The sequence below is a fragment of the Apium graveolens genome, chromosome 8, assembly GCF_009905375.1.
Source record: "Apium graveolens cultivar Ventura chromosome 8, ASM990537v1, whole genome shotgun sequence".
NCBI classification, from domain to species: Eukaryota; Viridiplantae; Streptophyta; class Magnoliopsida; order Apiales; family Apiaceae; genus Apium; species Apium graveolens.
In genome coordinates, this window is record NC_133654.1 from 185174681 (window position 1) to 185202567 (window position 27887).

The window sequence follows — 27887 nt, forward strand, 5'->3', positions numbered from 1 at the left end:
TATTTTACAGTTAATGATGTTGTCAAACATGTCACTATCAACACCATTAAACAGTATGTTAATGGCCTTCTTATCTTTCCTGACTTATTCAATGTCTGGATCAGACCATTCATGCCTAGGTTTTGGAACTGATGGTTCATTCCCTGTAGCAGCTCTCATAGGGACATGAGGACCTCTTTCAATACAACCCACATAAGCTTCATCTTGAGAAAGAAGATGTAGGTGCATCTTCACCTTCCAATGATGATAGTCGTCTTTGTCCAGAAATGAAATTTTAACTCCAACATCTTTTTTATTCATCTTGTTGATTGTTGTGATCTTTACACTCTTTGTACTTCAAGAGCTTACTCTGATACCAATTGTTATTCCCTAACAATACAACAAGAATTACAGAAGGGGGGTTGAATGTAATTCTGGCTTCTTTTTTGGGATTTTAAAATTGTTCCAACTTAATATATATAACAGTGTTTGATTTGCTGTAATACGGAATGGAAGAGTAATAGAAATCAAAACACTAAGTAATAAAACACAAGCTTTAAAACTTTATGGTGGATTTGAAAGTATCAACTAGATACATATATATATGCTGTGTATATGTTGTGTACTTGATGATTTCATAAACAAAAACATCTAAGTAGATTTTACTTAGTGAAATTATGTAGCACTCGACGGATAAGAATTATAGTCTCGACGGATAACTCATTATAGTCCTGACGGATGATTAACTTATTATCCATCGAGTGAGTAGCTTATGTAATAATAAGTTTGTAGCACAGTTATGTATGCACCTTTGTATAGAATCTGTAGTAGAATATAAGTCATGTTGACTTTAACTAGATATGCAGAATAGGTTGATTAATTGTACATAAATGATGTCTTGTAATTATACATAAGTGAAATAGAGTCAAGTGCCAAAATAGCTACCGACGGATGATTAACAAAGCCATCGACAGATGATCAAATGACTATCAACGGATGTTTAATATAACAGTCGACGGATGATCAATTAAACCATCAACGGATGTTCTGAAAGTCGATGGATGATCATATGAAGAATTCAAACAGCAGTTGAACAGTGAAAGCTGACACACAGCCGTCGAGATGTATACAAACACACTGTGGAAGCCCATTAACTGGGTAATAGAGGACGAAAAGCAGCAAAGCATAAGACTGATAGTTTTTATATTTGTTCAGTCTTTTTGACTTTGTAATCTTGGTATTATATAAACCAAGAGAGTAGCAAATAGAAAAATAACTGAGATAGCTGAGAAACACAAAACAGAGAAATCTTTGTAAGCAGAATCATTAGCATTTCATGTATTCTCAGTAGTTCCTTTTGTAAGCAGCTGTGAGCATTCTTGCACACAGAGTCCTCTCGATATATTATATATATCTCTGGTGGAATTGTTTAAATCCACCAGAAAGTTTTTAAAGACTCTTGTTTTTAATTACTAATGTTTTGATTCAATTAAGTTTCTATTCCGCATTGTGCTAATCAAAACATTATATCTATATTCGAGTTGAATATTTTTATTTCTAGAAAAAGGTTCAAGAATTCCATTCAACCCCCCTTCTGTAATTCTTGCTATATTGTTAAGGGACTAACAATTGGTATCAGAGCAAGCTCTTAATCTACAAAGAGTCTAAAGATCAAAACAATTCAGCAAGATGAACAAGAAAGATGTTGGAGTCAAGATTCTTTTTCTTGATAAAGATAATTACCATCATTGGAAGGTAAAGATGCATCTTCATATGCTTTCTCAAGATGAGGCCTATGTGGACTGTATAAAAAGAGGCCCTCATGTTCCAATGAGAGCTGCAACAGGAAACGAGCCATCTGTTCCAATGCCAAGGCATGCATGGTCTGATCCTGACATTGAACAAGTCAGAAAAGATAAAAAGGTCATGAACATTCTGTTCAATGGTGTTGATGCAGACATGTTTGATAACATCATCAACTGCAAAACTGCCAAGGAAGTTTGGGACACAATACAGATAATTTGTGATGGCACTGAGCAAGTAAGAGAAAATAAAATGTAGCTCCTGATTCAGCAATATGAGCATTTTCACAATGAAGAAAGTGAGTCACTCACTGACATTTTTAGTAGATTCCAAAAACTACTAAATGCTCTTAAGTTGCATGGAAGAGTCAATCAAACTAAAGACTCCAATCTGAAATTTCTCAGATCTCTTCCAAAGGAATGGAAACCAATAACAGTCTCATTAAGAAACTCACAAGATTATAAGGAGTTTACTTTGGAGAGACTGTATGGCATTCTGAAGACCTATGAGCTTGAGATAGAGCAGGATGAAAGAATGGAGAGAGGAAAGAAGAAAGGAGGATCCATTGCACTAGTTGCTGATCTGGAAAAGGAGAAGGAAATGAAGATAGAAGCTGTAGAATCAACTTCAAAGTTCTGTGAGAATAAGGGTAAGGGGCTAGCTGCAGGAAGTGAAGAATCATTGAGCCAAGATGACATGGAGGACATTGATGAGCACCTAGCATTTTTCTCAAGGAGATTTGCCAATCTCAAGTTCAAGAAGAACTTTGGAGCAGCCAAGCCAAATAGAAACATGGTGGATAAGTTAAAATTCAAATGTTTCAAATGTGGCTTGGCAGGGCATTTTACAAATGAGTGTAGAAAGTCAGATTCCAGTAAGAAAAGGTTTGAGTCTGTGGATTATAAGCAAAAATACTTTGATCTACTCAAACAAAAGGAAAAGGCTATTATTACACAAGAGAATGAATGGGCAGCAGATGGTGTGAATGAAGATGAAGATGTCAGCTATGTCAATCTAGCCCTAATGGCCAAGTCTGATGAAATAGAGATAAGTTCCTCAAGCAATCAGGTAATCACTACAAACCTTGCACATTTATCTAAAGCTGAGTGTAATGATGCCATAAATGACATGTCTACAGAATTGTATCATTTGCGTGTTACATTTAAGTCTCTCACTAAAGAAATGCTAAAATTAAAGAAAACAACTTGTTTTTAAGTGAGAGGAATAATGTTCTTGAGTCTCACTTTGTTGAGTTTGAGAAACTAAAAATTGAGTGTAAGATTGCCAAGGAGGAATTAACTGAGTCCTTGAAAAAGGAAGAAATTTTGAAGAAGCAGCTCGAGCGTGAACAAGAGGTGATTAAAGCATGGAAAACATCCAGGGATGTTCATGCTCAAATCACCAAAGTTCAAGGAATTGAGTCTTTTTGTGATGAAGCCTGGAAGAAGAATAAAGAGAAACTAGAACCTATTTTGGTAGATGGGTTGTTGACAGATGTAGACTCGACGGATGATGAGGACTATCCGTCGGATAACAAAAAGTGATATCCGTCGAATGATGAAAATCCTCATCCGTCGGCTGTAAGTAAACCCATTAGCAAAGCCAAATTAATCAAGCTAAATGAAAAGTATGGGTCTGTTTCCAAGAACTTTGTTTCAGGAGAGTCAAGTCAAGCTAAGAAAGGGAACAAGGCTAATGTTGGTCACATGACTGTCAAACAGTTAAGTGACAGACTTGAGAAAATTGAGGTAAAAATAGAGACTAAAAGGAAAACAATAGGAATGGTAAAGTAGGGATTAACAAACACAATAACTACACACCTGATAATTATGCTCCTAGAAAAATCTGTGTCAAGTGTGGTAGTGTAAATTATTTGTCTGTTAATTGCAAATCTGCCATGCCTACTCCCATGTCTGTTCAGTCTCAATTTCCCAACATAAATGCCATGCCTCCCATGCCTGTTAATGCTATGCCTACACAGAATAAGAATGCACAGTTTTTTAATATGCCATTTGCACCTAATCCATATTATGCTGCATACAATATGCCTCAAATGCCATTTAGCATGCCTTATTGGAATAACATGTTTGCACCAAGCATGTCATTTCCTGTTAGCCACAATATGCATGATAATTCTGTTGCATTAAATGGTTTCAAAGGCCCAACTCAAATGACTAAGGAAGAATCTGAAATTCCCAAGGCAAATGAGTTAAGACCTAAGAAACAGAAGAAGAAAGCTAACAAGGCAGGACCCAAGGAAACTTGGGTACCAATATCAACTTGATTTGATTTTGATGTGTGCAAGGAAACAGAAAGAATCTTTGGTACTTGGATAGTGGTTGTTCAAGACACATGACTGGTGATTCCACCCTGCTCACAGAGTTTAAGGAGAGAGCTGGCCCAAGTATTACTTTTGGAGATGCCAGCAAAGGTTATACTGTGGGATATGGCTTGATTTCAAAGGACAATGTCATCATTGAAGAGGTTGCCTTAGTGGATGGTCTCAAACACAATCTGTTGAGTATCAGCCAACTTTGTGACAAAGGAAACTCAGTAACCTTCAACAAAGAAGCCTGTGTTGTGACTAATAATCAAAACAACATAGTGGTTCTCACTAGTGTGAGAAGAGGAAATGTGTACCTAGCTGACTTTAACTCAACTAAAGCAGAATCTGTAACTTGTCTTCTCAGTAAAGCAAGTCAAGATGAAAGTTGGCTATGGCATAAGAAGCTATCCCATTTAAACTTCAAGACCATGAATGAGCTGGTAAAGAAAGAACTAGTATGAGGCATTCCTCTAGTGGAGTTTACAAAGGATGGAATGTGTGATGCCTGCCAAAAAGGGAAGCAGATCAAAGCATCATTCAGGAAGAAACTTGATTCAGCAATTGAAGAGCCACTGTAACTGCTTCACATGGATCTGTTTGGACCAGTCAATGTATTGTCAATTTCAAAGAAAAGATTTTGCCTAGTAATTGTAGATGATTTTTCAAAGTTCTCTTGGACATATTTCCTAAAGTCTAAAGATGAGGCTAGTGAAATCATCATCAATCACATAAGGCAAGTTAACAATCATCCTGATTTCAAAGTTAGAAGAATCAGGAGTGACTATGGAACTGGTTTCAAGAACTATGTCATGAGAGCATTTTGTGAGGAAAATGGAATTTTACATGAGTTCTCAGCAGCAAGGACTCCACAACAGAATGGAGTAGTGGAAAGGAAGAACAGATCACTTATTGAAGCTACAAGGACAATGCTTGAAGAATCAAAATTACCAACATATTTCTGGGCTGAAGCTGTAAACACTGCATGCTACACTCAGAACATCTCTCTGATTAATCAAGCAAGATGCATGACTCCTTATCAATTGTTCAAGAACAAGAAGCCAACTCTAAACTTTATTCATGTCTTTGGCTGTAAATGCTATATTCTGAGAAATCAAACTGATCAAAATGGAAAGTTTGATGCTAAAGCAGATGAAGGAATTTTTGTTGGATATGCTGTTGGTAAAGCATATAGAGTCTACAATCTAAGAACCAACATTGTTGTGGAATCTATACATGTTGTGTTTGATGATAAAAAGATTGAAGGACTGAAAGATAGAGATTACCATGAGAGCCTTAAATTCGACAATGTTGAGATGGTCAGTGATGAAAGTGATGATGAGAGTGATCAAGAAACAGTGTTTAAGGATAATACAGACAAATCTACCACCAATGAAGCACAAAACTCAACATCCGTCGAGTTACATAATGCTTCATCCGTCGGAAGGCAATCTGTGTTATCCGTCGGAAGACAACCTGCCTCATCCGTCGGTACTCAAAATTCACCATCCGTCGGGTTATCTAAAGGAGCAGGAAGTCAAGGTAGATCACCCATAGAAAGTACCCCTTTCTCAAATCAAAGATCCTCAAACTCAGGGGGAGTTTCTAGCAATCAAAACTCAATCACACATCAAGACAACATTGAGGTCTCTTCATCTAGAGCTAATCTACCTCAACCAAGGAAATGGACAAAAGATCACTCCTTTGAACTGATTATTGGTGATGTTTCTTCTAGAGTTCAAACCAGGAGAGCAACTCAAGAAGAATGTCTATACAACAGCTTTCTGTCAAAGGAAGAACCAAAGAAGGTAGAAGAAGCCTTGTTAGATCCTGATTGGATTTTAGATATGCAGGAGGAGCTAAACCAATTTGAAAGGAATAAAGTATGGAAGCTGGTACCCAAGCCTAAAGGAAAGAATCCAATAGACACCAAATGGGTATTCAGAAACAAGATGGATGAAAATGGCATAATAGTAAGGAACAAAGTCAGATTGGTTGCTAAAGGCTATTTCCAGCAAGAAGGAATAGATTTTGATGAAACATTTGCTCCTGTTGCAAGACTTGAAGCCATCAGAATCTTCTTAGCCTATGCAGCCCATGCTAATTTCAAGGTCTATCAAATGGATGTCAAAAGTGCCTTTCTGAATGGAGATTTGGAGGAAGAAGTGTATGTTAGTCAACCTCCTGGCTTTGAAGATCCAAATTTTTCAGAGTATGTCTATTATCTACTGAAAGCACTTTATGGACTGAAGCAAGCACCTAGAGCCTGGTATGACACTTTATCAAAGTTCCTTTTGGAAAATCACTTCACAAGAGGTACTGTAGATAAAACTTTATTTTTTAGAAATGTTAATGGCTCTAGCATACTTGTTCAAATTTATGTAGATCATATTAGTTTTGGCTCTACAGATGAGAAACTTTGTAAAAAGTTTGTCAAACTGATGCAAAGTAAGTACGAAATGAGTATGATGGGAGAACTAACTTACTTTCTTGGTTTACAAGTTAAGCAAGTTAGTGATGGAATATTCATTCGTCAAACTAAATATATTTTTGATCTTTTAAAGAAGTTTGATCTAATGGATTGCACATCTGCAAAAACTCCCATGGCCACTACAACTAAGCTTGAATTAAACACTACTGAAAAGTCTGTGGATATTTCAAGCTATAGAGGCATGGTTGGCTCACTTCTGTACTTAACAGCTAGTAGGCCAGATATAATGTTTGCTACATGTTTATGTGCTAGATTTCAGGCTGATCCTAGAGAGTCTCACTTGATAGCTATTAAGAGAATTTTCAGATATCTCAAGGGAACACCAAAACATGGCATTTGGTATCCTAGAGATTCTGGTTTTGATCTAACTGGTTATTCAGATGCAGATTATGCAGGTTGCAGAATTGACAGAAAAAGCACAACAGGAACTTGTCAATTTCTAGGAAACAAGCTTGTGTGCTGGTTTAGTAAAAAGCAAAATTCAGTTTCTACTTCTACAGCTGAAGCTGAATATATTGTTGCTGGCAGTTGCTGTGCACAGATTTTATGGATGAAAAATCAATTGCTAGACTATGGTTTGCAAGTTGAGAGGATTCCTATTTTCTGTGATAACACAAGTGCAATTGCCATCACTGAAAATCCAGTGCGACATTCAAGGACAAAGCACATAGACATCAAGTACCATTTCATAAGGGAACATGTAATGAATGGTACTGTAGAGTTACATTTTGTTCCAAGTGAGAAGCAACTTGCAGATATCTTTACCAAGCCACTGGATGAATCCACATTTTCAAGGTTGGTAAGTGAGTTAGGTATGCTTAATTACTCTTGAATTTATCTGAGTTATTTTGCAAGTTGAAATGTAGCCAAAAATTTAGCTGATTTTTAGTCATGGATGAAATTTTGGCTAAGTCAAAATTTGCATCTCGACGGATGACCATTATCCATCGAGTTGAGTCATCCGTCGATATACTATTTGTAAATAAAAATCAATTACTTTTCTGGAATCTTTTAAAACTCGACGGATAACAGTTTATCCTCATCCGTCGAATTGTCTAAATCTTAACCGTTAATTCCCTGAACATTATCCATCGAGTATACTTACAGTTTGTAAGCATTACATGACGGATAATGGGTGGAATTTTTACAGTGTATTTTTAAAACGGCTATTTTAGGCAATTTCTATTGGGTAATTTACTTTTCTTTATTATTTTCATCCGTTGTTTTTGAGATAGTATAAAAACTTATTTCATTCCAATTATTTTCTTTTATCATTCTCAAATTCAACTGCTTTTATTTCATTCTCTCTCAAGCAAATATTCTCTTTCTCTTCAAGCTTTCATTCTCTAACAATGGCACCTGTAGTAAAGATTATGTCTCAGACTGGGTTCATTTATGAGAAGAATAACTTCACTGCTTTGGTCAATAAGGGTATTCAGCAATCAGAAGACTATCACAAGATGATGGACTTTGTGAAGAACTGCAAGTTAAGTGATGCCATGCTTGAATCACCCACAATTTTCTGTGAAGTTGTTGAAGAGATGTGGACCACTGCAATCTACAACTCTACTGACAAAACCATCACTCTAACTATCAAAGGTAATGAGTTTTGTATCAATAGTGATGTGATAAAAGCATGTTTCAAAATTCCTGATGATAATGTAACTTCACCACACAATGACACTGATATTATCAATATGCTTAATTCCATGCATTATGCACTTCCTACTACTAAGCTAAGTGATATAAGAAGATTAGGTCTTAGGAAGGAATGGAGTTTCATGTGTGATGTTGTGACTAAAGTTTTCTCTGGAAAAATCAGTAATTTTGATTCTGCGAACATTTCCATGCTTAACATGCTATACATGCTAGTTACAGATAAATTTTACAATTTCAGTGACCTTGTCTTGTATGAGTTAGGTTTTAAACTAGGTGAGTTAGCCAAAAGGGGAAAGAATGTATATTATGCTAGATTTTTCATGATATTGGCTAACCATCTTTGTCAAGAGATTGTACTTGAGAACCCAAACAACAAATTAGCTTGTTGGGTTCAAGAGAGAAGAATCATTGCAGATTTGAACAGAGCCAACCATAATAGGGATGTGCCAATGTTCTACTTTCCTGTAATGCAGACACCTCAGGTACGTGAGGTAAGCTCATCCATACCCTCAACTATTCCAATCTCCTCAATTTCTTTGAGTTCAGGAGTAGCTATGGCAACTGTGACAATGACCAAACAGTTTCCTACCAAAGCTGCCAAAACAACTGTAATTTCTAAATCCAAGTCAAAGAAAACCCCCTCTGGTATCTCTCAAAAGGTACCAGTTGAAAAATCTACCAAAGCCAAAGAGGGGAGTGTGAAGGAGGGTCAGTTAGGTGAGGGAAGGGGTGAACATCAAAGAAACCCCAAGGATAAGGTTGGAGAATTGAGTGAATCCCAGCCTAGCCACACTGCAGTTTCCCAACAAACTGCAGTGCTTAAAAAGGACAAAAGCTCACTTCTAGCTGCATCCTCCCAAAAGGATGTGGCTATTGAACAAAGCTCTCAGCCAAGAGCACAGGCCAAAAGGGTTAGGGACATAAGCTCACCCCAAACTTACACAAGAAAGAAGAAATCCAAAACCATTGGGGATGCACAGGGCACACACACAGTGCAAACTGGTGCTAAAGACACAGTCCCTGCACTTTCTCAAATTCAGTTTGATGTGGCTCCAATAAATTGGAGTCACAACCAAAATCTCCTATAATAGAAGCCTCTGAAACACCATACTCGCCAACAAACTCTCTGGAAGTGGATATGATAAACACTTCAATTCCTGATTCCCCTTCTTTAACTCTGTTGGGGAAGCCAAAATCTAGTGCAAGTGAGCATAATCTTTTAGATGATTTGTTGGCTCACTTGCCAATTCTTTCAGATACTATTGTGACATATGTGCCTCAAATAACTTCAATCAACACAGAGTCAACAATAGTTTCTCTTCCCAACTCATTCATTTCTACTCTCTTGATGGATATTGCTCATCCGTCGAGTAGTGATTGTATCCCGACGGATAAGCTTAACAGCAGTTATCCGTCGGATAGCTTTACCACTCACCCGATGGATATCACTTATCCGTCGAGTGTCTCTGCACAACTTCAAACTTCAATTATTTCTAGTGTAGAAGATTTAGTGGTAATACAGTCACTCTTAGGACTGAGAGAGGAGAGTGCATTGAGTGAGAGGCTGGGTTACTCCCAGGCAAAAGGAGAGGAAAAGAGTGAATCTCAGCAATCCATTTATTCAGTATTGGCAAAAGTAAGTGAGAGGAGTCCCACCTTAGTAGGTGAAGGTGAGGGTGTGAGGGCGGGGAGCCAGAGTGAGACCCTGATGCAACAAAAGAGAGATTATGAGAGAAAGTCAGGTACAGGAGAAATAAGGGTTGTTAGGAATATGTGTATTAGTTTGATGACAAGTTAAGCAAAACACTTAAGTAGAAATCTAGTGTTTGTAGCCTCAACGGATAAGACCATCTTGGCTATCCGTTGAAGGAGTAGTTTTACTTAGCAATAAGTTTAGTATTGTAGCACATTTCACTCTCTGGTATCAAGCTGTAATTCTTAGATGTTGTTAGGAAATAATCAGTCATGTTGACTACTAATGGATGTACAAATAGGAGGGCTAATTGTAAATATTTCATGCCTTGTAATTTTGTATAAGTGAAGAAGTATCAACAGATATTGAAGACCTTCAACGGATAAGAAACAAAGCTTCAACGGATGTCACTAATGCTTCAACGGATAATATCCATCAACGGATAAATGCTTCAACGGATAATATCCATCAACGGATAAGTGCTTCAATGGATAAAGACTTCAACTGATAATGCATCAACGGATAAAGCTTCAACGGATTAAGCCTCAACAGATAAGGCATCAACGGATGAAAGCTTCAACGGATGCTTAGTTCATTAGCAGTTGATAGTGACAATTCACAAGCTGACAGAGGCACATGGATTGACAGAGACATACTGGAATGTGGAAGCCTCTAGGAGGAATCAAGAAAATGCAGCATTTCCATTCTGATGCAAACAAGGAAGTATTCAAAGATTTACAGATTATCCTAGATTGCATTGGATAGAGAAATGAAGAAGAAACATGTGAAGAATCTTTTAAATTGTATTTTACAGTTTGTCTTCACTTGTAAACTTGGTGATATATAAATCAAGTAGCAGCTAGTAATTAGAAATGAATTTTCCTTGAGCTGTTTAGAAATATCAAAAGAGAAAATCATCTAGTTTGTACTAGGAAGCAGCTGTGATTTAATTCTTTGAATCACAGATTTTCTGAAATAACACATCTCTGGTGGAACAACAAATCCACCAGAAAAGTTTTTTAAGTTCTTTGTGTTCATTACATTTGTGTTTGAATATATATCTGTCTGCATTAGCTTCAAGAAATTCACACACATTTGATCACTCAAACACTTAGCCTTAGAAACTGCTCAAAACTTGAAAAAGTTTTGAGATTTACATTCAACCCCCATTCTGTAAATCTCATTGTTAGTCCACTGGGAATAACAATTGGTATCAGAGCAAGCTCTTAACATACAAAGAGTTTAAAGATCTATTCTGCTAACATCATGAGTGCACAGAAGAATCCTCCTGCTAACATCATAAATAGGAAGGATATTGGTGTAAAGATCCCAGTCCTGGAAAAAGATAATTATCATCACTGGAAAGTGAATATGCATTTACATCTTCTTTCTCAAGATGAAAGCTACATCAACTGTATTGAAAATGGTCCTCACATCCCTCACAAAGTAGCCACAGCTGCTACTGCAACAGTTGCTGTTAGACAGTCCATTCCCAAGCCAAAAGCAGAATGGACTATTGAAGACATGGAAGAAATCCGCAAGGATAAGAGAGCCATGAACATTTTGTTTAATGGCTTAGATCAAGATATGTTTGACAATGTCATCAATAGCCAAACTGCAAAGGAAGTTTGGGATACTGTACAAATCATCTGTGAAGGTACTGAGCAGGTCAGAGAAAACAAGATGCAGCTTCTTATTCAACAGTATGAATATTTTCACTTTGAAGAAGGTGAATCACTAAATGATACCTTCAACAGGTTTCAGAAACTGTTGAATGGATTGAAGCTGTATGGTAGAGTGTACCAAGTCAAGGATTCCAACTTGAAATTTCTTAGGTCTCTGCCAAAGGAGTGGAAGCCCATGACTGTCTCTTTGAGAAATTCTCAAGATTATAAGAACTTCACACTTGAAAGATTATATGGAATTCTGAAGACTTATGAACTTGAAATGGAGCAGGATGAGCTGTTGGAAAAGGGAAAGAGAAAAGGAGGAACAGTTACTCTTGTAGCTGACAGTGAGAAGATGGAAGCCAGGAATGAGGAGAAGACAATGCCAAGTCTCAAAATTGACACAAGCAAATCAGAATCAAGCAAGGGTAAAGAGCAAGTTGCTAAGGATGAAGACAATTCCAGTCAGGATGAATCTGATGATATTGAAGAACATTTGGCCTTTCTGTCCAGGAAGTTTGCAAAAATGAAGTTCAGGAAAAACACAAAGTTCACTAAGCCAAACAAAAACATGGTGGATAAATCAAAGTTCAAATGTTACAACTGTGGCATTAGTGGACACTTTGCAAGTGAGTGTAGGAAGCCAAATTCTGAGAAAAAGAAATTTGAGCAAGTTGATTATAAAAAGAAGTATTTTGATTTGCTCAAACAAAAGGAAAGAGCTTTTCTCACTCAAGATGATTGGGCAGCAGATGGGGTAAATGAAGATGATGATGTGGAATATGTCAACCTAGCCCTGATGGATAATTCTGATGAAAATGAAACTAGTTCATCAAGCAACCAGGTAATTACTACTGATCTATCTCAGCTTTCTAAACATGAATGCAATGAAGCCATAAATGATATGACCAATGAATTATATCATTTGCGTGTTTCCCTTAAATCACTAGCAAAAGAAAACACTAGGATCAAGGAGAATAATGTGTTTTTAAGTGATAGGAATGCTGTGTTAGAGGATCAGGTAATTGAGCTTGAAAAGATGAAACTTAAATGCTTGGCTGTTGAGAGTGAACTAGCAGAAGCTGTTAAGAAAGTAGAAATTCTTTCTACACAGTTAGAAAGTGAGCAAGAGGTAATCAAGGCCTGGAAAACATCTAGGGATGTTAGTGTTCAGATTGCAAAGGTTAAGGGAATTGAATCATTCTGTAAGGATGCCTGGAAGAAAAACAAAAAGGAGTTAGAATTAATTGATGGATTGTCAACGGATGTGGAATCAACGGATGATGAAAGTTATCCGTTGAAGGAAGAAAATGAGCATCCGTTGAAGGCTCATCAATTAAAATAGGCAAGTTCTTTGAAAAATAAAAGTCTCAATAAAAAGAATGATTCAACTCTCAAGAACTTTGTCAAAGAAGGAGCTAGCACATCCAGAGATGTCAGTAAGGTGAATATAGGACACATGACTTTAGATCAGCTAAAAGATAGGCTTAAGTTGGTTGAGGATAAGAAGGAAACTAAAAGAAAATCTAAAAGAAATGGGAAGGTAGGGATTAATAAACATAACAATTACACACCTGATAGGTATGCTCCTAGAAAAATCTGTGTGCATTGTAAAAGTGTTAATCACCTATCTGATAATTGCAAATCTGTTAAAAATGCTCCCATGCCTTCAAATCCCTCCATGCCTAAAATGTCTATGTCACCTCTGCATGCTATGCCTGTTATGTCTCACCAGAATCCCCATGCACATTTTGCAAACATGCCATATATTAACAATCCTTATTTTACTGCATTTAGTATGCCTCAAATGTCATACAATATGCCTATGTGGAATAACATATTTGCACAACCTATGCCTTATCAAATTCAAACAAATGTGTTAAATGATTCTGTGACTAACCCTACACTTCAACCAACCACATCTGAGACCAAGGGTGACCCAAAGTTACCTAAGTCAAAAGATGCAGGAGGAATGAAGTCTAGGAAAAAGACTAACAAGGCTGGACCCAAGGAAACTTGGGTACCAAAATCAACTTGATTGATTTTGTTGTGTGCAGGGACAAAGAAGAAATCTATGGTACTTGGACAGTGGTTGTTCAAGACACATGACAGGAGATTTCACCCTGCTCACAGAGTTTAAGGAAAGAGCTGGCCCTAGTATAACCTTTGGAGATGACAGCAAAGGATTCACTATGAGATATGGCTTGATTTCAAAAGAAAATGTCATCATTGATGAAGTTGCATTGGTTGATGGTCTCAAACACAATTTATTGAGCATCAGTCAACTATGTGACAGAGGGAATACTGTTTCCTTCAATTCTGAAGCCTATATTATCACAAGTAAAAAGGACAATAAAGTGGTTCTAACCATGAAGTTGTTCTGTGAAGAAAGTGGGATCATGCATGAGTTCTCAGCTCCAAGAACTCCACAACAAAATGGTGTGGTGGAAAGGAAGAACAGATCACTAATTGAAGCTGCAAGGACAATGCTTGAAGAGTCAAAACTCCCAACTTATTTTTGGGCTGAGGCTGTTAACTGTGCATGTTACACTCAGAATATTTCTCTAATCAATCAGGCAAAATGCATGACTCCCTATCAATTATTCAAGAGAAGAAAACCAACTTTAAACTTTCTACATGTCTTTGGTTGCAAATGCTACATCTTAAGGAATCAATCTGATCACAAAGGGAAGTTTGATGCAAAGGCTGATGAAGGAATATTTGTTGGTTATTCTGCTGGAAAATCATATAGGGTCTACAATCTAAGAACCAACATTGTCATGGAATCTGTACATGTTGTGTTTGATGATAAAAAGATTGATGGACTAACAGATGAGGGACATCATGAAGGACTCAAATTTGACAACATTGAGATATACTGTGATGATAGTGAAAGTGAGAATGATGAAGAAGGCATCTCAAGAAGAATTCAGAATCTGCCTTTGGATAATGCACAGAATGCTGCATCCGTTGAAAGTCATAATTCAGCTTCCGTTGAAAGAAGCAATGCAGCATCCGTTGAAAGACAAAGTGCATCATCCGTTGAAGTTCATAATGAAGCATCCGTTGATCGCAGTCTGTCAACGGATAATCATTCACTTCATCAGTTGATAAAGCTCCCAATTCCTTTCAAAGGATCAGCAACTCAGGGGGAGTTTCAACAAATCAACATTCTATCTCACATCATGACAATACTGAGGCAACCTCATCTAGGGCTAATCTACCACCTCAAAGGAAATGGACCAAGAATCACCCTTTTGAACTGATCATTGGTGATGCTACATCAAAAGTACAAACTAGAAGGGCTACTCAAGATGAATGTCTGTATAGTAGCTTTCTATCACAGGAGGAACCTAAGAGAGTGGAAGAAGCTCTATTGGATCCAGATTGGATTTTAGCAATGCAAGAGGAGCTAAACTAATTTGAGAGGAACAAAGTATGGAAGCTGGTACCCAAGCCAAAGAACAAGAGTTCTATTGACACAAAATGGGTATTCAGAAACAAGATGGATGAAAATGGCATTGTCATAAGGAATAAAGCCAGATTGGTTGCTAAAGGCTATTCTCAACAAGAGGGAATAGATTTTGATGAAACATTTGCTCCAGTTGCCAGACTTGAAGCCATCAGAATCTTTCTAGCCTATGCAGCTAATGCCAATTTCAAAGTCTATCAGATGGATGTCAAGAGTGCATTTCTAAATGGGGAATTGGAGGAAGAAGTTTATGTAAGCCAACCTCCAGGTTTTGAAGATCCAAATTTTCCAGACCATGTGTATTATCTGTTGAAAGCACTCTATGGACTAAAGCAAGCACCTAGAGCCTGGTATGAGACTTTGTCAAAGTTCCTTCTAGATAATCACTTCACAAGAGGTACTGTTGACAAAACTCTCTTCTTTAGAAATGTTAATGGCTCTAAGATACTTGTACAAATTTATGTAGATGATATTATATTTGGATCTACAGACGATAAGCTTTGTAAAAAGTTTGCTAAATTAATGCAAAGTAAATATGAAATGAGCATGATGGGAGAGCTAACTTACTTTCTTGGTTTACAAGTTAAACAAGTTAGTGGTGGAATTTTCATTAGTCAAACTAAATATATTTATGTTCTTTTAAAGAAGTTTGACTTCATGGATTGTTCACCTGCAAAAACTCCCATGGCCACTGCCACTAAGCTTGAATTAAACAAGGCTGAAAAATCTGTGGATATTACAAGTTATAGAGGCATGGTTGGCTCACTTTTATATTTAACTGCTAGTAGACCTGATATAATGTTTTCTACATGTCTCTGTGCTAGATTTCAAGCTGACCCTAAAGAATCTCACTTAGTGGCTATTAAAAGAATTTTCAGATATCTCAAGGGGACTCCAAATCTAGGAATTTGGTACCCTAGAGAGTCTGGTTTTGATCTAATTGGCTACTCAGATGCAGATTATGCAGGTTGCAAAATAGACAGGAAAAGCACAACAGGCACCTGTCAATTTCTAGGGAACAAGCTTGTATCATGGTTCAGCAAGAAGCAGAATTCTGTTTCCATATCAACAGCAGAAGCTGAGTACATTGCTGCTGGTAGTTGCTGTGCACAGATACTATGGATGAGGAATCAACTATTTGACTATGGTCTGACTGTTGACAAAATTCCAATATTCTGTGACAACACAAGTGCCATTGCCATTACTGAAAATCCAGTGCAGCACTCAAGAACCAAGCACATTGATATCAAGTACCACTTCATTAGGGAACATGTGATGAAAGGTACAGTGGAACTTCATTTTGTTCCAAGTGAAATGCAGATTGCAGACATATTTACCAAGCCACTTGATGAATCAACATTCATAAGATTAGTAAGTGAGTTAGGTATGCTTAATTATTCATAATCTATGTAATCTATATAATCTGTCTTGAAGCCTGAAATGAAATTTGCTGCAAGAACAAAGTTGGCTTTAATTAAGACTTATCCTATCAATGGATATTCTCTATCCGTTGAAAGCCAAAATTATTCTATCAACGGATGTTCATTATCCGTTGAAAGACAAATACATTTTTGGTAATTTTATCCTTCAACGGATAAAATGGTGTTGTTCATCAACGGATAACTATTTCCTTATCCGTTGAAGTGTCACGTCAGTTACTATAAGTGAGTCACAGCCGTTGATTCTTTTACTCAACCGTTGATACAGATATACTGTATTGTATGTAATTGTATTTAAGGTAGTTTTCAGAATTTCTACAGTTTTATTTGTTCTTGAACGGCTGTAACTTACTTAAAATTATCATTCAATCATTTTATTTACGTTTTAATTCAAGAAAGTATAAAATCCCAATTAAACTCTTATTCTCACTTTACGCTTTCTTGCAATTCTTATTCTCTTTCTCTCTAAATTCTCAAGTTTTTCTCTGCAACCTCTACTCACAACAATGGCACCAGTAGTCAAAATTATGTCTCAAACAGGATTTGTTTATGAAAAGAATAATTTCATAGCCTTGGTTGAAAAGAATGAAGCCCATTCTGATTATCACAAGATGATGGACTTCATCAAAAACTGCAAACTAAGCTATGCAATGCTGGAAGCCCCAACCATCTATTGTGAGGTGATTGAGGAGATTTGGACAACTGCAGAGTTCAACTCCACAGATATGACTATTGCCTTCTCTCTCAAAGGTAAGGACTATTGCATTAATTGTGATGATTTACAATCTTGCTTTAAGTTGCCTGAGAATAATGCCATGACACCACACACTGATAAAGATGTCTCTGCTATGCTAGATTCCATAGGCTATACTTTTGATTCTGCTAGTTTAGGTAGTATTAGAAGGAAAGGCCTTAGAAAAGAATGGAGTTTTCTTGGAGATGCCTTTATTAAGGTTTTCTCTGGGAAGATTAGCAATTTTGATGCTATCACTTCATCTCTTGTTAATATGCTCTATATGCTAGTTTCTGATAGGTACTTTAATTTTAGCAACTGTGTTATACTAGAATTAGGTTCCAGATTAGGTAACAAAGCTAATAGACCACACAACATCAACTATGCTAGATTCTTTATGTTATTGGCTAACCATGTTGCTGAAGGTTTGGTTATATCCAATGAGAATAATAAACTCAAATGCTGGCACAAGAAAAAAGGGTCCTTGCAGACCTTTTGAGAATGAACCTCAACAGCCAGGTGCCATTGGTATACTTGCCAATCATGAATGCACCACAGGTAAGTGAGGTAAATACTTCTATAACTCCTACTATTTCCAACCCCAATGTTTCTTTGCCTTCTAGTGTGGCGATGGAACCTGTGTCTTTGTCCAAACAGGCTCCTACCAAAGCCACCAAATCTAAAGTTTCCAAAGTCAAGTCAAAGAAACCTACCTCTGTTGTTTCTCAAAAGACAACAGTTGTAACAACTACCATAAACCCTGAAGGGAGTGAACAGGGTGTGAGTGGTGAGGGGAGGGGTGAACATCAAAAAGCCCCCCAGGATAAGGTGGGAGAGGTGAGTGGTACCCAAACCAGCCAAGCCACAGTCTCTCAAAAGACTGTGGTGGTTCAAAAGGAGTCCAGCACATCCCTAGTTGCATCCTCCCAAAAGGATGTAACTATTGAAAATAGTCCCCAACCAGGGACACAGAACAAAAGAGGGAGGGACACTGAAGCCACACATTCACCATTTAAAGCCTTTTCAAGGAAGAAGAAGGCCAAAACCCTAGTTTCCACACAAGGGACACACACAGCACAGATACATCCACCAGTATCCGTGCCTTCTCAAATTCAGCTTGATGTGATTCCAGCAAATGTGGAATCACAACCCCATTCTCTCAATATAGAAACACATCCTTCATCAAACTCTCCAACACCCTCTCTGGATGTGGATATGATATTCACATCAATTCCTGATTCTCCCTCATTAAAACTCAGGGAGGAGCCCCACTCAAAACCTGATGATCATCATCTTTTAGATGATTTGTTGGATCATCATCCAATTCTTTCAGATGTAGTTGAAGAATCTGTGTTACCTCACTTAAAATCAATCCACAGAGATTCAACAATTATGTCACTTTCTATATCTACATCTTTTCCTTCCTCAATATCTACATCTTTTCCTTCCTCAACGGATATCTCTCATCCGTTGACAAGTGGTTGTTCTTCAACGGATAAGCTTAACAGCAGTTATCCGTTGATACCATCAGTTTCTACTTCAACGGATACTCCCTATCCGTTGATGGTCTCTACACACTTAACAGACACAATTCCAACTGTAGAGGACATGGCAACTGTACAATCACTTTTAGGTTTGAGGGAAGGGAGTGATCTTTTGAGTGAGAGGCTGGGTTGCTCCCAGGCAAAAGGAGAGGTTGAGAGTCACCAAATGCATGCTATTTCTTCCAGCAAGGTAAAAGTGAGTGAGAGGAGTGCCACCTTAGAAGGTGAAGGTGAGGGTGTGAGGGTGTGTGTGAGCCAGGGGGAGCCCCTGATGCAAGAAAAGAGAGAAATTGAGAGAAAGGCAGGTACAGAAGCTATAAGGGTGGATCCAGCCATGGCTAGTGAGTTAATGAAAGTGGATGATGCAGACAAAGGAAGACAATTTCAGCAACATTACAAAGCTGTCATTGATAACATTTCCTTGGATGCTGACACTTTTACTCACCCTGTTTCAGCCTATCAATTATTGGCTGCACAGGGCAATGTCGAGGCAGAACAGACACTACACATTGTACACACTTCAGAATCTCTTCTCAGAGACAAAGCTGCTGTCAACAGGCTGCCTTCTCAAGCTGGTGAGCCATCTGAAGAATTTGGAGTAAATTCTAATGATGATGACTCTAATTCTTTGAATGAGAGCATGAACTTAGGGGGAGTAGCAGGCCCAAGTTCTGTTCCTGATCTTCCTGCATGGGCATGGGCAAAACCATCAACACCAGGAGAGTTTGGTGTCACTTTGGTCAGACAAGTCATGACAATTCAGCAGGCCCTTCAGGAGACTCAGGATGCTGGTACCAAGGCAATTCTTCAAGCTCATCTGGAATCTCTACATCTCTTGCAGTTGCAGCATTACCAGCAAAATCTAAGTGTGGATGAGCTCAAGCTGGACATTGCTGATCTGAAATCCTACAATGCTGAGAAATTGGATTCACTTATACCCTATGGTACTATGCAAGATTTGTTAGGGAGACTGAGGAAAGCATCTGATGCTGACAAGAGGCTGGCCAGATTGGAAGATAGGGTTCAAATTATTGAAGACTTTATGGTCACCATTCTTCAGAATCAACAAACTCAAACAAATCTACTCATGCAGCTGGCACAAGCACAAGGCTTGACCCCTACCCTTGATGATAACAAAAAGGGGGAGAATAAAAGGGAAGGGGAAGGAGAGCCATCTACAACAGTTCAGATTTCTCAAGTGCTAGTTCCTGTCATCACAACTTCTCCAACTATTCAAGTCAAAGGAAAGCTAGATGGAATTGATCTAATCCAGATAGCAGCAGCTGAATTGCAAGTCAAAGAGCAAAGGAAGAAGATTGATGAAAAGATGCAACTAATATTTGGTTCTACAACTTCTCAATCACAATCTGTGAAGCATAGCACAAAAGTGGAATCAATTATTATGGAACTTAAGCCAGTAGGGAGGCATAAGGATGGAGAAACTTCTTCCAAAGATCTGCAACCTATGGTTCTTAAGCCCAACAACAGATCCAATAAGGACTCTACAAAGATTCCTCTAAAAGAGGTGGATTTTCCTCTTCCAAAAGTTGATGAGGACAAGCTTTTAGGTAGAAGTATTGCATATCTCAAAGAGACCATGGATGAGGCTGTAAGGAGAAACATGGCTATTATCTTCAGAGAGGGAAAGAGCATATGTGTGATGTAAGGAAATCCCAAATTCTCAATAGCCAAGAGGGAAGAAACCAAAAGGTTGAAGGAAGAAGCCAAATAGCTAAAGGCTGACAAAAGAGCACAAGCAAAGCTTGAAAAATAGCTAAAGTCAAGTCAGGCTGAAGAACAGAAAGAAATTGAAGACAAAGGTGAAGATGAAGCTATGGGGGACATGGTTGGTACTGAGATGGAGGAAAGAAGTAAGGAAGAATGGCAGAAAGGGAAAAGAAATAAGGTCAATGCAAAGAGAAAGAAGGTAGATAAGCCTGAAGAAACCCAATCAATATCCAAACCACTACCCTCTATTCCTGAACCAATTATACCTGACCCCTTCATGAATATTCATGGTGAAACAATCATTCCCAAGGAGGAACCAATTGATTGGGACACCATCAAATTGCCCACCTTCCTAACCTCTTCTCTACCATCAAAGAAGCAGAAAAGAAGAATCAAATCAATACCCTCTAAAGCCTCAATCAAATTCACACAGAAGCCTAAGCCTAAACCTCAAACCTCTAAAGATGATTATGTTCACATCTGTGACATAAAAGAATTTTCAGACATTGAACTCTATCTGGATGAGCTGGAGGATGTAAGGGGAATAGCTGCCTACAGGCAGCTACCAGAAAGACTAGTGTTCAAATACAAAGGAGCTGGGGAAAGAACATGGCATCTTCACAGAATTCTGAATGAAGGCTACTCTACCTTGATTAGAGTCTACTCAACCATACAAAAGGATTCTGGCTTTACCAGGACTGCCAAGACTGAGATTCTCAACAAGATTGCCAACATAAGGAAAACTTGGAGGGAGCCCAATGCCTTGCCTAGAACTTTACTCATTCAAGAAAGAGGAATTACAATTCACAAATCACCTCATTGGTTGATGGAGTTCAGAGACAACAAAGGAGTCAGAAGATTTTTCAGAATTGAAGATCAGCTAAAGATTGCCAGTAATGAAACTCTCAAGGATATGCAATCTAAGTTAGATATCAATGAAGAAGATGAAGCTGAATTCTACAGATAACTTCAACTTCAAATAGAGGAGAATGACAGGAGGCTAGGAAAGAAAACCAGGGATCAAAGGAAAAGAAAGTAATTTGCTCAGACTAAAGGAGCACCCTTGGAAACAATGTAATTCTTCAATTCCATCTCAGCATATACATTTTTGTAGCACTTTTGAATTTCTACTTTGTTACAGTTTATATATTTGTTAAGTGTTTTCTTATCATCAAGCTAAACCCAAATTTATGCCTACAGTTCTAGTAGACATAAATAGGGGGAGATTGTTAGGAATATGTGTATTAGTTTGATGATAAGTTAAGCAAAACACTTAAGTAGAAATCTAGTGTTTGTAGCCTTAACGGATAAGACCATCTTGGCTATCCGTTGAAGGAGTAGCTTTACTTAGCAATAAGTTTAGTATTGTAGCACATTTCACTCTCTGGTATCAAGCTGTAATTCTTAGATGTTGTTAGGAAATAATCAGTCATGTTGACTACTAATGGATGTACAAATAGGAGGGCTAATTATAAATATTTCATGCCTTGTAATTTTGTATAAGTGAAGAAGTGTCAACGGATATTGAAGACCTTCAACGGATAAGAAACAAAACTTCAACGGATGTCACTAATGCTTCAACGGGTAATATCCATAAACAGATAAATGCTTCAACGGATAATATCCATCAACAGATAAGTGCTTCAACGGATAAAGACTTCAACTGATAATGCATCAACGGATAAAGCTTCAACGGATAAAGCCTCGACGGATAAGGCATCAACGGATGAAAGCTTCAACGGATGCTTAGTTCATTAGCAGTTGATAGTGACAATTCACAAGCTGACAGAGGCACATGGATTGACAGAGACATACTGGAATGTGGAAGCCTCTAGGAGGAATCAAGAAAATGCAGCATTTCCATTCTGATGCAAACAAGGAAGTATTCAAAGATTTACAGATTATCCTAGATTGCATTGGATAGAGAAATGAAGAAGAAACATGTGAAGAATCTTTTCAATTGTATTTTACAGTTTGTCTTCACTTGTAAACTTGGTGATATATAAACCAAGTAGCAGCTAGTAATTAGAAATGAATTTTCCTTGAGCTGTTTAGAAATATCAAAAGAGAAAATCATCTAGTTTGTACTGGGAAGCAGCTGTGATTTAATTCTTTGAATCACAGATTTTCTGAAATAACACATCTCTGGTGGAACAACAAATCCACCAGAAAAGTTTTTTAAGTTCTTTGTGTTCATTACATTTGTGTTTGAATATATATCTGTCTGCATTAGCTTCAAGCAATTCACACACATTTAATCACTCAAACACTTAGCCTTAGAAACTGCTCAAAACTTGAAAAAGTTTTGAGATTTACATTCAACCCCCCTTCTGTAAATCTTGATAAGTGGTATTTTATACCACTTAGAACGTCTTAAAATGGCTTAAATTGGTGTCTTGAAATCAAGTATTTTGTGTATTTAATGCGTTTTTCTAGTGTTTATGCATTTTAGGGTATTAGTTGCATTTCGGGGGAGGAATCATCAAGAATAAGCCTTGGCATGTGTTCACCATTGCGAGAGGAAAGGAATGGGCAGATTACGGCGAAGAAACGGAGCAAGCTTGGAATTTTTCCAGTAGGGTCCTGCGCGCCTGCGCAGCAATGCTGAGCGGCCGCGCAGCAGCCTGCGCGCCCGCGCAGAAATGCTGAGCGGCCGCGCAAGGTCGGGGAAAAAGCTGAATTATTTCAGACTTCTACTTCTGTGTGGCTTCCAACTTCTATGTAATCTTAATTATTTCACAGAGATTATTAAGGAGAATATGTTTTAGATTGTGTTTTACACAAGAAGCGAAGGAGATAAGGAAGAAGACCGATTTAGCACACCGCAACGAAGAGGAAGCATATATTCTTGTGATTCTTGTTTCATTGTATCGTTGGATGCTAGTTTTCTTGCTTTGACTTATTTACTCTTGTGACGTACTCTGTTTTAATATAATTAGTTTAGTTATTATTTTCTTGTGTTTGTTTATCATGATTTCATATGAACCCATGATGGCGATAAGTTCTATTATGGGCTAATCGTGATCATGGGGTTTCAACGGATTTATTATGGAATTCTTTAGTTAATTGTTTAAATACTTTAGTGTGTGATGATTGCATGATATCTAGTATTGGTTGCGCGTATTCGTCTTATGTGCGTCGCGAACATATAAGATAGGGTGTTAATCTCTTGTGAAGCGACGGTGGATCTAGAGATTTAGAACTTTCCATGCTAGCATAGGTTCATGTACGTTGTGCATGATTAGTGGGTAACTCTAACAGTTTTATTTGCCCTATGTAATCAAAAGGAATAACTTGTGCTTAAATCGTTATGTTGTCAATTTTTGTAGACATATAGGAACTCAACATAATTGATGACTATTCAACTTCTATCTTAATTGTGGATGCTTGGTAGAATGGTATTAGTACAATGAAAGTTGGCTTTTATCAGTTTCGTGTTATTCGATTAATATCATCACTATCACATGCTAAAGGTAATAACAATGGCTATAGAAGGAAGTAATAATGAAGTTGTGATCTCATGAGTGTTTTATTATTGATAATTTGAAGTGTTAGTTAAGTAGTTAATTATAGTTAATATTTAATCAACAATTTTAAGTGTTATCTTAACATTGAGAAGTAATCATACATTGGTGAGTGAGTTTAATTAGACAATAACTTAGTCTGAGTCTCTGACGGAACGAACTAGAAAGTATTCTATATTACTTGCGAACGCGTATACTTGCGTGAATATTAGTGCGTGTTTTTGCCCTAACAAGTTTTTGGCGCCGCTGCCGGGGACTCGGCGTATTTGTTTAGTTTATGTACTTACCATCATTGGTCATTAGGACTCAGTGATTAGGACGTAGTAGTTACTTACTCTTTTCAGTTGTGTTTCAGGTACTTTAGCAAGCGTTTATGCAAACTCGTTCTCGTGCTCGCAAGAGGACTTTAGATACAACTGAGGAGACAAACGCAGTTCTTGATATTCCGGAGAAGTTAGATTTTGAGGATTCAGATTCAGGCGCTGAGCAGAAAGAACCAGTAAACATGGGAGATCGTATTGTTCAAGCTGATCCAGCTCTTATGGATTTTTCTCGGCCTAAAATTGATGATATTCAGTCAAACATCCTTCATCCGGCTATTCAAGCTAACACCTTTGAAATCAAGCCGGGCACTATTCAGATGGTGCAGAATTCTGTTTCTTTTGGAGGAGCGGCAACTGAAGACCCCAACATGCACATAAGAAATTTTGTCGAGATCTGCAGCACTTTTAAGTATCATGGCGTGACTGATGAGGCTATCAAGTTGAGGCTTTTCCCATTCTCACTGAGGGATAAGGCTAAAGACTGGTTACATTCTGAACCAGCTGGGTCCATCACTACGTGGCAATATCTTGCGCAAAAGTTTCTGGTGAAGTTTTATCCAATGGCAAAGACTGCTGCTATGAGGAGTGCTCTTACTCAGTTTGCGCAGCAACCTACAGAATCTATGTGCGAGGCTTGGGAACGCTACAAGGAAATGTTGAGAAAATGTCCACATCATGGAATGCCGGATTGGATGGTAATCACTGGTTTTTATAATGGTTTGGGGGCCCAATCTCGGCCTATGCTCGATGCAGCAGCTGGAGGAGCCTTATGGGCTAAAAGCTATACTGAGGCGTATAATCTTATAGAGACAATGGCTGCAAATGAGCATCAAAACCCAACTCAGAGGATGACGTCAGGCAAGGTCGCAGGTATTCTGGAAGTTGATGCAGCCACCGCTATTGCAGCCCAGCTCCAAGCACTATCAATGAAGGTTGATTCTCTGGCTACGTATGGAGTTAATCAAATAGCTATGGTTTGTGAGCTTTGTGCAGGTTCTCATGCTACGGATCAGTGTTCTCTTGTCAACGAATCTGTTCAGTATGTGAATAATTATCAGCGACAACAGCAGCCTGTGCCAGCGACCTATCATCCTAATAACAGAAATCATCCAAATTTCAGCTGGGGGAATAATCAGAATGCTATTCAGCCAACATATCAGCAAGGAGTAAGTAAACAGTTTAACCCACCTGGATTCCAGCAACCACAGCAGTATGCTACAAGGCAATCATATCCTCAACAGGGAAGTGCAGCTGCACCTACTAGTGCTGATTTTGAGGAACTTAAGCTGTTGTGCAAGAGTCAGGCGGTTTCTATCAAGACCTTGGAAAATCAAATCGGTCAATTAGCCAATGCAGTGCTCAATCGTCAACCTGGCACTCTTCCCAGTGACACGGAAGTACCAGGCAGGAAGGAAGCTAAAGAGCAAGTCAAGGCTATTACCTTAAGGTCTGGAAAAGTAGCTGATGCTGAAAAGGCAAAAGAAGTCGAAGCTGAAGTTAGAGATGAAGAATCTAAGCAAAAGGAGAAAGTGGCGAACCAAAGAAGACTACTGTTGAACACACTCTGCCTGAGGCCAATACAGGGGAGAAACAGCTCTATCCTCCACCACCTTTTCCTAAGAGATTGCAGCAACAAAAGCTGGATAGATAGTTCGGGAAGTTTCTGGAGGTGTTCAAGAAACTTCACATCAATATACCTTTCGCTGAGGCTCTGGAACAAATGCCTAGTTATGCGAAGTTTATGAAGACTATTCTTTCAAGGAAGGTGAAACTGGATGACCTTGAAACCGTTGCTCTCACGAAAGAATGCAGCGCGGTTCTGCAACAAAAGTTACCACCAAAACTGAAAGATCCAGGAAGCTTCACCATTCCTTACACCATTGGCAATCTAACTTTTGACAAGTGCCTTTGTGATTTGGGAGCAAGCATTAATCTGATGCCCTTGTCGATCTTTAAAAAGCTGGATCTGCCTGATCCAAAACCCACATACATGTCGCTACAATTGGCGGACCGTTCCATTACTTACCCAAGGGGCATAGTTGAGGATGTGCTCGTCAAGGTGTATAAGCTCTTCTTTCCAGCAGATTTTGTTATTCTGGATTTTGAGGAAGATAAGAAGATTCCCATAATCTTGGGGAGGCCTTTCTTGGCTACTGGCCGTACCTTGATAGATGTGCAAAAAGGGGAACTTACTATGCGGGTCCAAGATCAGGATGTGACCTTCAACATATTCAAGGCAATGAAATTCCCTATAGAAGATGAGGAGTGCTTAAAAGTGGATGTGATTGATTCCGCAGTTACTTCGGAACTCGAGCACATGCTAATGTCTGATGCATTGGAAAAGGCCTTAGTGGGGGAATTTGACAGTGATGATGAAGATAGCAACGAGCAATTACAATATCTGAACGCTTCTCCCTGGAAGCGAAAGCTGGACATACCATTTGAATCTCTTGGTACTTCTGACCTCAAGAACGCTGAAGGGAAGCTCAAACCATCAATAGAGGAGGCACCTACCTTAGAGCTCAAACCATTACCTGAACACTTGAGGTATGCTTTTTTAGGTGATTCATCTACGTTACCTGTTATTATTTTAGCTGACCTTTCAGGTAGTGAGGAAGACAAGCTCTTAAGAATTTTGAGAGAATTCAAATCGGCTATAGGATGGACCATAGCAGACATCAAGGGGATAAGTCCTTCATATTGTATGCATAAAATTCTGCTAGAGGAAGGTAGTAAGCCAACTGTGGAACAGCAATGAAGACTGAATCCCATCATGAAGGAGGTGGTGAAGAAAGAAATTCTGAAATGGCTAGATGCAGGCATCATTTATCCTATTTCTGACAGCTCGTGGGTGAGCCCCGTACAATGTGTTCCTAAGAAAAGAGGTATCACTGTGGTCGCAAATGAAAAGAATGAGCTCATCCCTACTCGAACAGTTACAGGATGGAGAGTATGCATGGATTATAGGAAATTGAACAAAGCCACAAGAAAGGATCACTTTCCTCTTCCATTTATTGATCAAATGCTTGACAGATTGGCGGGACATGAGTATTTTTGTCTTCTGGATGGTTATTCCGGGTATAATCAGATTTGTATTGCACCAGAGGATCAGGAAAAGACTACCTTCACTTGTCCATTTGGCACATTTGCTTTTCGTAGAGTTTCGTTTGGGTTATGTGGCGCCCCGACCACCTTTCAGAGATGTATGATGGCTATATTCTCTGACATGATTGGAAATAACGTCGAAGTGTTCATGGATGACTTCTCCGTCTTTGGACACTCATATGATGAATGTTTGAATAATCTGCGCGCCGTACTCAAAAGATGCGTGGAAACTAATTTGGTGCTTAATTGGGAGAAATGTCATTTTATGGTGCGTGAAGGCATTATCCTTGGGCATAAGGTCTCTAGCAAGGGTCTGGAGGTGGATAAGGCCAAGGTGGGAGTCATTGAAAATCTTCCCCCACCAAATTCTGTGAAAGGAATCCGTAGTTTTCTTGGTCATGCGG

At 38.3% G+C, this 27887-nt stretch overlaps 1 non-coding gene across 1 annotated transcript; it reads right to left on the bottom strand.

Annotated features, from left to right (window-relative positions):
* Nucleotides 1–24953: 24953 nt before the first annotated feature.
* LOC141681556 (small nucleolar RNA R71) lies at nt 24954–25060 on the bottom strand. The gene has a single exon (XR_012558985.1). It is a non-coding gene; the product is annotated as a small nucleolar RNA R71 (small nucleolar RNA).
* Nucleotides 25061–27887: the final 2827 nt, after the last annotated feature.